This window comes from Hippopotamus amphibius, chromosome 1 (genome assembly GCF_030028045.1).
Source record: "Hippopotamus amphibius kiboko isolate mHipAmp2 chromosome 1, mHipAmp2.hap2, whole genome shotgun sequence".
Taxonomy (NCBI): domain Eukaryota; kingdom Metazoa; phylum Chordata; class Mammalia; order Artiodactyla; family Hippopotamidae; genus Hippopotamus; species Hippopotamus amphibius.
The window spans coordinates 206651415-206663653 of NC_080186.1; positions in this window are offsets into that span (position 1 = coordinate 206651415).

A 12239-nucleotide genomic window follows, 5' to 3' on the forward strand; every position below is an offset into this window, starting at 1 on the left:
TTTCCAGAGGCTTCCTTAAAAATGGAATAGTAAAATTTAAAAATAAGAATAAAATATAAATAAAAGTGAACTTTACCTGAATTTACTTTCACACTTGATCACTTATTCCTTTAAAGAAAAATAATAAAATTACTGTTCAGTAAATGCACCTCACACCCTATTTCTATGGCACTCTTCAATAAAAAAAGTTTCATATTAAAACATTCCATATTATTGATTACAAGACAGTGCAAAGTGAAACATAAAAAGTCAATGTAAAAAAAAAATCTGCAGCACCTGTACTCTCTAAAAGTAATTCCTAAGGAGAAATATTTTGGATGACTGTGTACTTTTTAATTGTCAATTTAGTTTTCAATAAAATATCTAATTTTAAATAAAAAAAAAGTCAATGTAAACAAAAAGTGAATAATGATGCAAATTATCTTGCTTTCCAGAATCTTGAAGATAAAAATAATTTTTTTTTTGGTGTGTAGTTCTATAAAATTTTATCACATGTAATAGTTAATGTAGTGATCACCACAATTAGGATATGAAGTTATTAATTATTCCACCACCGCAAAGTAACTTCCTCATGTTACCCCTTTATAGCCATACCCTCCCCCAACCCTAACTCCTGACACCACTTATTTGTTCTCTATCACTATAATTTTGCCATTTCAAGAATGTTATATAAATGGAATCATACCATGTGTAACTTTTTGAGATTGGTTTCTCATCAGTACAATGGCCTGAGGTCCGTGCAAATTAATTACCAAAGTTTATTCATTCACCCATTGGAGGGTATTGGGTTGTTTCCAGTTTTTGGCTATCACAAATAAAGCTGATTTGAACATTTATATACAGATTTTGAGTGAATGTAAGTTTTCATTTCTCTATAGTAAATATCCAGTAGTTGGATTACTGGGTTTTATGATACATATATATTTAACTTCATAAAAAACTACCAATAAAGAATTACCAACAGTTTTCTAGATTGGCTGTCCCATTTTACATTCCCCTCAGCAAAATATGAGAGGTACATTGCACCATATCTTGTCAACACTTGGTATCATCAGTGTTTTTTTTTATTTTAGTCATTCTAATAGGTGTGTAGTGGTATTTCATTGCGGTGTTAATTTGCAATTTCCTAATGGCCAATGACGTTGAACTATAATGTCTTACACAGTTTTCCGTTTTTACAGGTACTTTTTTAAACATAGAAATTAATTCTCACAAGTATAGTGTGATGTATTTCAAGTGATAAGAGGCTAATATCAAGTAAATCTGGAGAAATCAGCCAAATGTAATCACACTAATGCAGAATCAAAACAATTTAAAACTCAAAAGGAACATGGAGGTAATTTAGTCAAACTTCCCCATTTTACAGAGAACTGTGTCCCAGAAGGGTTAAATGACTTCTCACACAACTGGAATCATACCAAAAGCCATACTGCTGATGCTTGAATCTCTTCTATAATGTCCAGTCAAGTAGGTACAATTTATGCTTGAATCCTTCAAGTGACTGGAAATCCACTCATTTTTTGTCCCATTCTGTTAGAAAGTGTTTCCTGACATTGAGCTGAAATGGCTTATAAACAAATAAACAAGTCTTTAAGTGTTTTGACATCGACCTGAAATGGCTTATTATAGCTCTTGCCAGTGGGTCTAGTTTCATCCTCTGAGACTTTCCTGAGGAAGTATGGACCCTTTTCCATACGACAGTACTTCAGATGCTTGAAGACAGCCATCATGCTCTCACACATATACTCCAGGCCAAACATTTGCATTTTCCTCCAATTATTCTTAGATGAGCTTGTTTACCATCCTTCTTGCTTGTGTGTAAACTGGTCCTAGATTTCTTATGGTGGAAAATACTGAACAAAATATATCTAGTAACACAGCCAGAATTATATACATTTTCCAGTTATACAAATTCACTACAGGAAATAATAAAAGTTTCTTTTCAATTAGTGTATTTCTTTACATTGTTAAAAGATATTTGTAAGTGTATTTTAAAAATTTTAGGCTGAATACTTTTATTTTTAAATTGTTTCTTTTTTGAATGTGTTACATGCAAATGGCACAAAATTCAAAACGTCTAAGAAGGTTTATAGTGAAAAGTCATGATCCCTAGGCTTCTAGTTGAATATAATATAATATAGTGTAATATAACATTGCAGACACTAATATATATTATAATATATAAGACGCATAATTCTGACTATGACATTCCATCACATGGCGGTACATTTTAAAAAATTATTCATCTTAATTTTTTATTAGTATTATTAAAAGTGCTGTTATGGACTTCCTTATGTATATTTTATGTATATATTTTAGATTATTCTTAGACTCCTAGAAGAAAATAGCTGCATGCACAGTATGACTTGTTTTACTACAACTTTCCACAGTTACCATTTTATACACATACAGTGTTTATAAATATATACCAGTAGTTTATGTGCCCATTTCACCACACCTCTGCAAGCACGGAATACTATTATTTATTGATTTTTTTTTCAAATTTGTTCTCCTGATTTGCTTATCATTGAGAATGAATTTTTAAGTATGTTTTTATATCTCTACTGGCTATTTGTATTTCCTCCTTAGGGTGTTTAAGTCCTTGTTAATTTTTAGAAGATCAGTTTGTATGAGCTAGAATAAGAGTATCAGCCCACTGTCATATTCTTAACAAATATTATTTTGTCCAGCTTATTAATTTCTTAAAGGTGTTTTACATATACTAATACCAGTCCATTCCAAACAATTAAATGTAGTTACTATAAAAAATTTTTTTTGCTAAATATAAGGCCTTACAATGAACATTTATATTGTATTATATCTTATCTCTTTACAAGTCTGTTTCACCTATCAGATTTTAAACTAGTGCAATCCAAGGACAATACCTTAATCTTCTTCCTAAAGCTTAATATAGACATTTACAGAAAGTAGATGTTCCCTAAATTTATGATATCTGAAATGAGTGAATAAACTTCAAAATCCCTATTAGTTTGTTGGATTCTGCTTGTATGGTTATAGATCCCCCCAATTTTTAAAATTCTAATTATGACTATCTAGAATTTAGCCCAGAGTCAATATCAAGCTGTTTTAAGGTTTGTTATACCCCCTACCCTTTCCAACTTTGAATCGGGTAAAAATTTGATAAATATGGGTTTTCTCAAGTCCGTGAAATACAGTGTTGACCCATACAGGGACTGTAGTTCTACACTGAAAACCTCTGGAGAGGCTGACTGCCCTGCAGGAGTTAGTACCCTTTGGGTATTAAGTCACCGCCTGAAGGTACTATCATCTAACCTTTTTTCCTCCCCAATTTACTTGTAAATATATGATGAAAAATGTCAACAATGCCTGTTGGGCACAGACAAATATTGTCTACTGCATTTTATTGGTGTACTGATCTAGTAAACCTGTCAGGAAGAAAATAATATTAGAGAAATTCTGGTTGATAAACCCATACTGTATTTGATTGATTACTGCTTTCTCTTATAGATGCTCCCAGAGCATCCTTTTAATAATTCCTTTTAGATTCTTGCCTAAGATCAAAGTAGTACTGGTGGAGGGTTACAGTTTTTAGGGACTCTCAATAGAATGAATGAAGTCCCAATCAAGTAAAGACTGAGGGAAGGTTTCCAAATAATATGATATGGATTTCCATTCTATATTACTGGAACTCCTTTAGTTGTCCATGATCTTTTCTCTGTTTCTGAGAGTTTGAGATTGTCAGGGACTATTGAAAAAGTACGTTTTCCTATGAGTTGTTTGGATAGGATTGCAGAAGGTACTGGCATACAGACTGCTGTTACTCCTGCTACAGATCAAGGGAGTGGGGAGTGAAAAGCATTTGTCAATCAAACAGAAACTCTTTCTGATGATATGAAATACTCTTTGGGGGATCTCTGAATATTAGATTGGCTGCCACATGGCTTTCTGGTTCTGGAAATGCATGGTAACCCTGTCAGGTCTCTTCCGAACTCTGTCTCTGTCAAAGCAAAGACTGTGGGGTTTGTAATTTGCTAACTCCACCCTGATTCATATATTTCCTCCAAGGAGTCTCTCAGACCTTCTTCACCCTTCATCATCCATTTCACAATCCCCCACTCCCTCCAACTCAGGGAAGCCTAATCTTGAGATCCTCTTTATACTGTGTATTAACTTCATAGAGTTGCTGTAACAAATTACCACAAATGTGGCTTAAAACAACAGACATGTATTCTCTTACACTTCTGAGGCCAGGGGTCTGAAATTAAGGTGTCAGCAGGGCTGCACTTTTGGAGGACTTAGGGGAGGATCTGATTTTTGCCTCTCCCAGCCTCTGGGAGAGCTGGTCAGCATTCCTTCACTTGTGGCTGTATGACTCCAATCTTAGCCTTGTTGTCACATTGCCTCCCTTTCTCTGTGTCTTCTCTTCAGTCTGTCACATAAAGATACTTGTCATTGGATTTATAGCCAAGCAGACAATCCAGGGAGACTGATCTTTTCATCTCCAGATCCTTAACTTAATTACATCTGCAAAGACCCTTTTTCCAAATAAGGTAACATTCAAACATTCCAGGGATTGAGACATGGACATATCTTTTTGGGTGCTACTATTCAACCCACTACATCTGGCTTAAGGATACAATTTTTTCCTTCTTCTTTTAAGCTTTACTTCTTGAAGCTTTGAGGAAATTCAAGAAACCTCTTCTTTCTTCACCTTAGCTTTCAAGACTGTGTCTTCACATTGAACACTTTGGGAAATTCAATCTACTCCTTTGTTTCAGTTGCTTTTTTTTTCTTTTTTCTGGATTTTTCCCTTCCCTGGGCAAATGAATATTACACCAATGGGAGGAAACATCCCAAATAATTCCAGGTTTTAGATTTCCACTTTTCACCTTGAAGGCAGACATTTCCCATGTTTAGTGTTCTAGCACTTATTCTATTTCCCATAATTCCTCAAAGATGGGAACAGTTGTTCTCAGGTCTCATTTGTACCCCCTCCACCCTCAAATGATGGATTCTAAATTGGAACTGTTAGGTACTTTCTTAGAATTTCTTCTATTTGGGAAGAGTATTGCTTCTTGTCAGTATTTATGCTACTCTTCTGAGTAATATTAATAAGTTTGTATTTATTGAGTCACTACTATGAGCCTGGCTCAGTGTTTTGAATGCATTACTTCCATTACTCAGAACAACCCTATGAGAAAGATATACTTATCCCCATTTTACAGATGGGGAAAAGGAGACCAAGTTTAAAACTGGTTCCAAAGTGCTGAAACAGAGCATTAAATCCAAGTTTGCCTGACCCCACAAACACACATAGTCTTTTCTACTATGTCAACCTGCTTCTCAAGTTTCCTTTGTAGTGAATGAAAAAAATAATATTTAGGGAGTCTGCTTTCTTTCTCAGCTCTAACCTTATACCAGAAGCTGTAAGTGGGCTTTTCCCTTCCTTGATCATCTTCTGCCTTTGAACAGAATTTTAAAAAGCTCGTTCTTTGTCCTCTCTTAGTATTTTTTGCAAGTCTCACCTCATTTGGGAGCTTCAGGTTTCTTGACACTATGCTTGAAGGCCCATGTTACCCTCTTATAATTATCCTTGGTATGTGGTTGTTTTCTCCCAAGGTTTCTGTCACTTCCAATTAGCCAAGCAATTCCTCCTCGTTGGTCAGAATTAGGTTCCCCAGTTGCCCTGCAGGGACATCAAATCATGAGAAAGGCAAATCAAAAACTTGTCAGATGATTTGTTTTTAGCCCAATGAAACTTTTAGGAGGTGTCCAGCTATTTGAATTTTCTTTTTTGATTGTTGCATTGCTGCAGGTATTGACAAATATACCGTGTATATGTATATACTGTAGGGTATCGTGGTATCAATATTGAATTCTTTTATGAATAATTGCCTGTGGCAGTACATATTTGGAACCAGTTTTAAACCTCTTCAATAAAACACGCTAAAGCAGTTCCAAGCTTCCCATTGTCTATGTGTACACCTAGTCATTCTAACACATTCCTGTTTCTCATCCCCCACTCAAGTTCATCACATGGAGAAATATTCTTTATTTCTAGTAAAGTAGTTTGTGTATCTCATTTTGACTGTAATCCCAAACCAGAAAGTGGAAGATAGGCTGGGAAATATGACCTCTCTGAAGTAAAACATATATCAAGACATCTATGAATTAAGGTCATAAAACAGAGGATTGTGAATTTTGATGAAAAAAAATTATAACTTAATTTTTGCTAACCTCTAAGTGAAATTTAGCATTTCTTTCAATTGTGAACCCAGGCAACAGACCAGTGTTATTAGAAATACCACTGACTTTTTCACCAATAAAAATCACAAATATTTCCTCGTCACATTACTATAGTTGTAGAAATCTCAAGATATAGTGTTCACTACCTTAAAATTATAGACATTATTCGACCCTTTGCTAGATTTTGTTTTTCAATGCGTTAATAATGAAGCACATGTACAGCACGCTTTTATTGAATAACTTGATTACTGTATTTTAGTATAATTGGTTTCATTCATGATCCTATGCATATTTTATGCATTTAAAAACATGATTCTATAAAGAGCTTTATAGGCTTCACTGGACTGCCAAAGGGATCCATGGCACAAAAAAGGATTAAGAATGTCTATTATGGATTCTGGCATTGTGGTTAGAGCATGCAGTCCGTTGTCACATTGCTTAGGCTCAAATTCTGCTCCATCATGGTATGACTTTGGCTAAGTTACACATACATTTTGTGCCGTGTAAAATGCAGGTAATATTATAATACTTACCCAAAACTCTTGCTATGAGGATGAAGTAATATCTGTAAAGGGCTTAACACAATGCCAGGCACATAGTATGTTATTTATCTCCACATCTACCCAGATGATAAAGGTTTCATTCAATTCCTATTCACGTTTACGCTACATCCAGATTTTCTTTTTTCTACCGTGTTGTCACTGTCTAAAATTTAAAATTACATTATAAAACATTGGCTAGTTTCAAATGGGTGTTTGTAAAATACATGTGTGATATAAAGAAGAATTATACAATGAAGATCAATATGCTCTCCATCCATGTTAAAGGGAAAAAAGATACTTTAAAAAGGATGAACATACAATCTGTTATCCAAACTAGGACACTTTTGAGAGTGAGAGTGCTGTTAGTTATTACATCAGGAAAATAGGCAAACTAGGACTGTTCTAAGTCAACAAGTATAATCATACTACTTTTATGTTGCTTGTGTTCCCCTGCCTTAGTCCATTCCCATCTTTCTGCAGCTAGAGAAGATCACTCCTCTCAATTTTGTGGTTATCATTCTGTTGCTTTATAGATTTACTTCTTATGTTTGTACTCAAACAAAATATTGTTTACTTTTATTGGTTCTTTAATTTATAGAAGTGAAATGAAAACCTACTGTACTATTCTTTTGTGAATTGCTTTTTTGCTCAACATTGTTAGAGACTCATCCATGTCCATGGATTTGTGGTTCATTTTTCCCACTGTTGTATTCTACTGCATGAGTATACATAATATATTTAACCACTCTACAGTTGATAGACAGTTGGGTTGTTTCCAATTTTTACTGTTATAAATAATACTATTAGGAATTTTCTTGCTCATATATCCTGATACACATTTCTCCTAGGCCATAAAAGACATGCAACTTCAAGTTTACTAGATAATGCCAAATTGTTTCCCAAATGGATATATCTATTTATACTCCAATTTTTTCTTATGTGATGGGTTTGAAATGATATTGAGCATGTGGTTGAGCATCTCTTCAGGTTTCCTCCTTTATGAATTACCTGTTTATAGTGTGGTAGTTAAGAGCATTATCTATTTTTTTTAAAGTTTAAATTGTAGTAATTCTTTACACAATTTGAATATTAATCCCTTTGCCAGTAATATGGGTTGTAAAGCTCTCCCAGTTGTGTCTTGCCCTCTACTCTCCTTATGATGTCTTTTTGGTTTTTTTACTTCTTATTATGGAAAATTTTAAACATATATAGAAGTATAAAAGTATGCAGAATAGAATAATGAGCTCCAATTTACCTATTGCCCAGCTTCAACAATGATCAACTCATAACCAATTCAGCTTCATTTTCACTACCATTCATGTTCTCCATCTCTTAATATTTTAAAGTATATCCCAGGTATTATATCATTATATCTCTAAATATTTCAATATGCATCTCTAAAAAACAGGGATCTTTTAAAATTACTGTTATAAACACACACAAAAATTTACAATACTTCCTCAATATCATCAAATATTCAATAAGCATCCAAATTTCCAGTTATCTTAAATGTGTGTGTGTGACTGTGTATGTTTTAACATTTGTTTGAATCATGATCCAGATAGAGTCTTGTGGTAGGAGGCCTTCAAAATGGTACCCAATGATTCCTACTCCCTGGTATTTACATGCTTGTGTAATTTCCTCACAGTATTTTGGTTGGTATGTGTGATCAATCTGTGGGTCACGTGTCTGTGTATTGGTATGCCACTTTTGATAGTAGATCAAAAAAGACATAAAAGGCAGAGTGGCTCCTGTCTCTTTCTCTTGGATTACTTGCTTAAGGGGGAGCCAGGCAGCTCTGTGGAGAGGCCTATGGTGAGAAACTGACATATTCTGCCAAATAGCTAATGAACAACTGAGGCATCCTGCCAATGAGAGTAAGCCATCTTGGAAGTGGATCCTCTAGCACTAGTTAAGTCATTAAATGATTGTTGCGGACAGATTTACTGTTACTTCACAAGAGACCACTGAGCCAGAACCACTCAGGTAAGCTACTCCTGGATTTCTGACCCTCAGACACTGCATGAGATAGAGACGTTTGTTGCTTTAAAAATTATGTTTTGGGGGTATTTTCTTATAAAGCAATATAAAAAATAAAAATAAAGATTTTGGCATCTGGAAGTGGGGTGCTGACATAACAAAAACCTAAAATGTAAGAGTGGCTGGGATTTCCCTGGTGGTCCAGTGGTTAAGACTCCATGCTTCCACTGCTAGGGGTCCAGGTTCGATCCCTGGTTGGGGAACTAAGATCCTGCATGCTGTGTGGCATGGCCAAAAAAACCAAGAAACAAACAAAACAAAACAAGAGTGGCTTTGAAGTGCAGTGGGCAGAAGGTGGAAGGACTTGGAGGAGAGTGTTAGTGACAGTTTGAAGAGGCTTGAAGAAATTGTTTGTAAATGCACGATAACTTTGAGGAGGCTGCAGACGAGGTCTTACAAGTTTAAAAAGTCTCATTGGAAATTAGAGGAAAGTGGCAGAAAGTTTAGCAAATTTGTCACCTGCAGTTATGTGCAAAGTAGAAGATATGCCTAATGAACTGGATGATCTAGTTAAGGCAATGTCCAGCCAGAATAATGCTAAAGATGTCACCTGGTTTCTCATTGTTGCTTATAGTAAAATGTGAGAGGGAAGAGATGTTAAAGGAAGAACTGTTCAATAAAAAGGAGCCAGAAAATTTGGGATTTGAAGATTCTGTCTCTCTAGGTGGAAAATGATGCTAAAATTAGTAAATGGCTAAGAACAAGAACAAATGCAGGGCACTAACAGGAAAATAAGAAGTTGAGGATGTAGTTTTAAAGCCCTTTAAAACCTCAGAAAGATGCAGCGTGGTGTTTCACAGTATTTTTATTCAGATATAAAGTGTGTGCCTGACAAAACCTCTCAAATTACAGATTATAAAGATTTTAAGGGTGTGGTGCATCAAAAGCCCAAGATAGAGAAGGGTTTATATGGAAAATATTTATGGGTATTGCTTTGTCTAATGGCGTGAGCTCAAATAAAATTCAGAGGAGATCCACAAAGTTTATAAAAGAATTATATTAGCAGAATATAATTTTTAAAAGAGACTTTTAAAAGAGAATTATGTTAGTAGGCTGTTTGCCAGCCTGAACTGAAAGGGACAGAGAACCAAATCAAAAGAGGCTTTTGGACATCCAAACTTCTACTGGCAGAGGCAAATACATGGCTGTAAATATGGAAAAGGAAGGATAACTCAGTGGGTGGATCCAAGGGACCAGAATGCAGAGTTAAGAGCCCTGGAGATTTACTCTCAGGCCTTGAATCTTTTTTTTTTGTTTAGGCCTTGAATCTTAATCAAGAAACTGCCAACCTGTTCCCAGGTGGATTTCAGAATTTCTGTGAACCCGTGTATTTCATTTCCCTCCTTTAAATGCACATCTATAGTGGTTACCCTATTTTATATTGTGTGGAGGCAGATACTGTGTGTCTTTAGTATACAGGTCTTCAGATCAAGAGGAACTCTATTTAAAGACCTGAGCTTAAGGAAGTACATCCGAAAATCCTCATCTACACCTAGAATTGATTTACACTTCTAGACTTTGAGTTAATGCTGTAATAGGATGAAAGTTTGCAGGGAGCTTTGCAGGAGGATGAGTGTACTTGGCATACTGGAAGAATGTGACTCTTTGGAGGTCAAATTGTGATAGCCAGCTTCCTGGTATTCACGGCTTTTGCATAATTTCCTCCCATACTCTATCAGGGATCACCTGTGGGATTAATAGAATACAGGACAAATAACAGTACATCACTTTGAGTGATTTTAGCTTGACTCTCTTGGATCACCTGCTCTGGGGAAGGCGAGGTGCCATGTTGTGAGGACACTCAGGTAGTCCTATGAATAAACTATCTTAGAGGTGAATCCTCTATAACCAGGTCAAGTCTTCAGAAGACTGCAGCCCAGCCAACAGCCTGACTGCCAACTCATGAGACCCTGGGCCATGAGACCTAGCTAAACCACTCCTGGATTCCTGATCCTCAGAAACTGTAAGAGATAAGTATTTGTAGTTTTAAGCTGTTAAGTCTTGGGGTAATTTGTTATATAGCAATAACTAATAAAAATTCACACATTACCTCATGTGTCTTTTAGGTGAGTCTCTTTTAATCTACATTTTTCCCCATCTTCTCTCCCTCCTGCAACGTATTTGTTGAAGTTATATTTGTCCCATGATTTCCATAGATGAAATTTTTCTGATTGCACAGCAACAGTGTTTAACACATTCTCTGTATTTCCTAATCTCAGGTTCAGTTTTTTTGGCAAAAGATTTTAATAGGTGATGGTGTGTTTTTCCATTAAGAGGAATACAAAGTTTCCTTATTTGTCACGTTAGCAGCTGTTGATATACAGTGAATAAACCTATTTATTCATTAGGAATCTTAAAATTTTCTAATTTTATCAGTCATTCTTCATGTATTAATACATTTATATAGAAAAACTTCCTCTCACTTACTATTTGGTTACCTATGGTACAGTTCATACAGGAAAGGCAAGACAAATACTCGATTACCTTTTTAAAAATTGGTTTTCAAAATAATATTCCATAACATCCTTCAATGTTGACCAATCAGATGCTTTCTGTTAGTTTTATTATCATTAAAAACTCATGAATTTAAGGACATTTGATAATTTCAGATGTTTGAATCCATTGTATTTGGTATGTCCCAGTCTGTGCTCAAGGTGATTTCAGAATTTCTATGAACCTGTGTGTCCTTATTGACACTCAAAGTGTTCCATCTTTGCCCAGAAGGATGCTTTTCAGTTAGCTCCTGAGTCCATTTGACCTGATCCTAGTAGCCTATGACAGCTTCCTTGCTAAACTGCACAACAAAATGTCCCTGGCTCATTGTGTACATTTCCTGCGTACCTGACTGAAATCAACTACTCCTCCAAGGGCTTATGATGTCTTTTGAACAGAGGTTTTAAAAATGTATTTGAATGTAATTCTTTCTTTTTATAGGTTTTACATTTACCTACTATAAGAGCATAAAGATCTCACTATCTCGTTTTCTGAGGGTTTAATAGGTTTTCCTTTCACATTTAAATCTTTAATTCACCTGGAACTGATTTTTCTGTATGGTGTTAAGTAGGGAGGTCTAATTTCATTTTCTTCTATATGGATATCCAATACCATTTATTGAAATGCTCTTGCTTTTCCCGTTGGCCTACAATGTCATCTCTGTCCTAAATCAATATTCCTTATAAGAGTGCATCTATTTCTAAACCTGTATTTCAGTACAGACATACTTCATTTTATTGTGCTTCACTTTATTGTGCTTCACAGATATTGTGTTTTTTACAAATTGAAGGTTTGTGGCAACACTGCATTCAGCGAGTCTATCAGCACCATTTTTCCAAAAGCATTTGCTCACTTCATGTCTCTGTGTCACATGTGGTAATTCTCAAAATATTTCAAACCCTCCACCAGATAAAAGATTACAACTCACTGAAGACT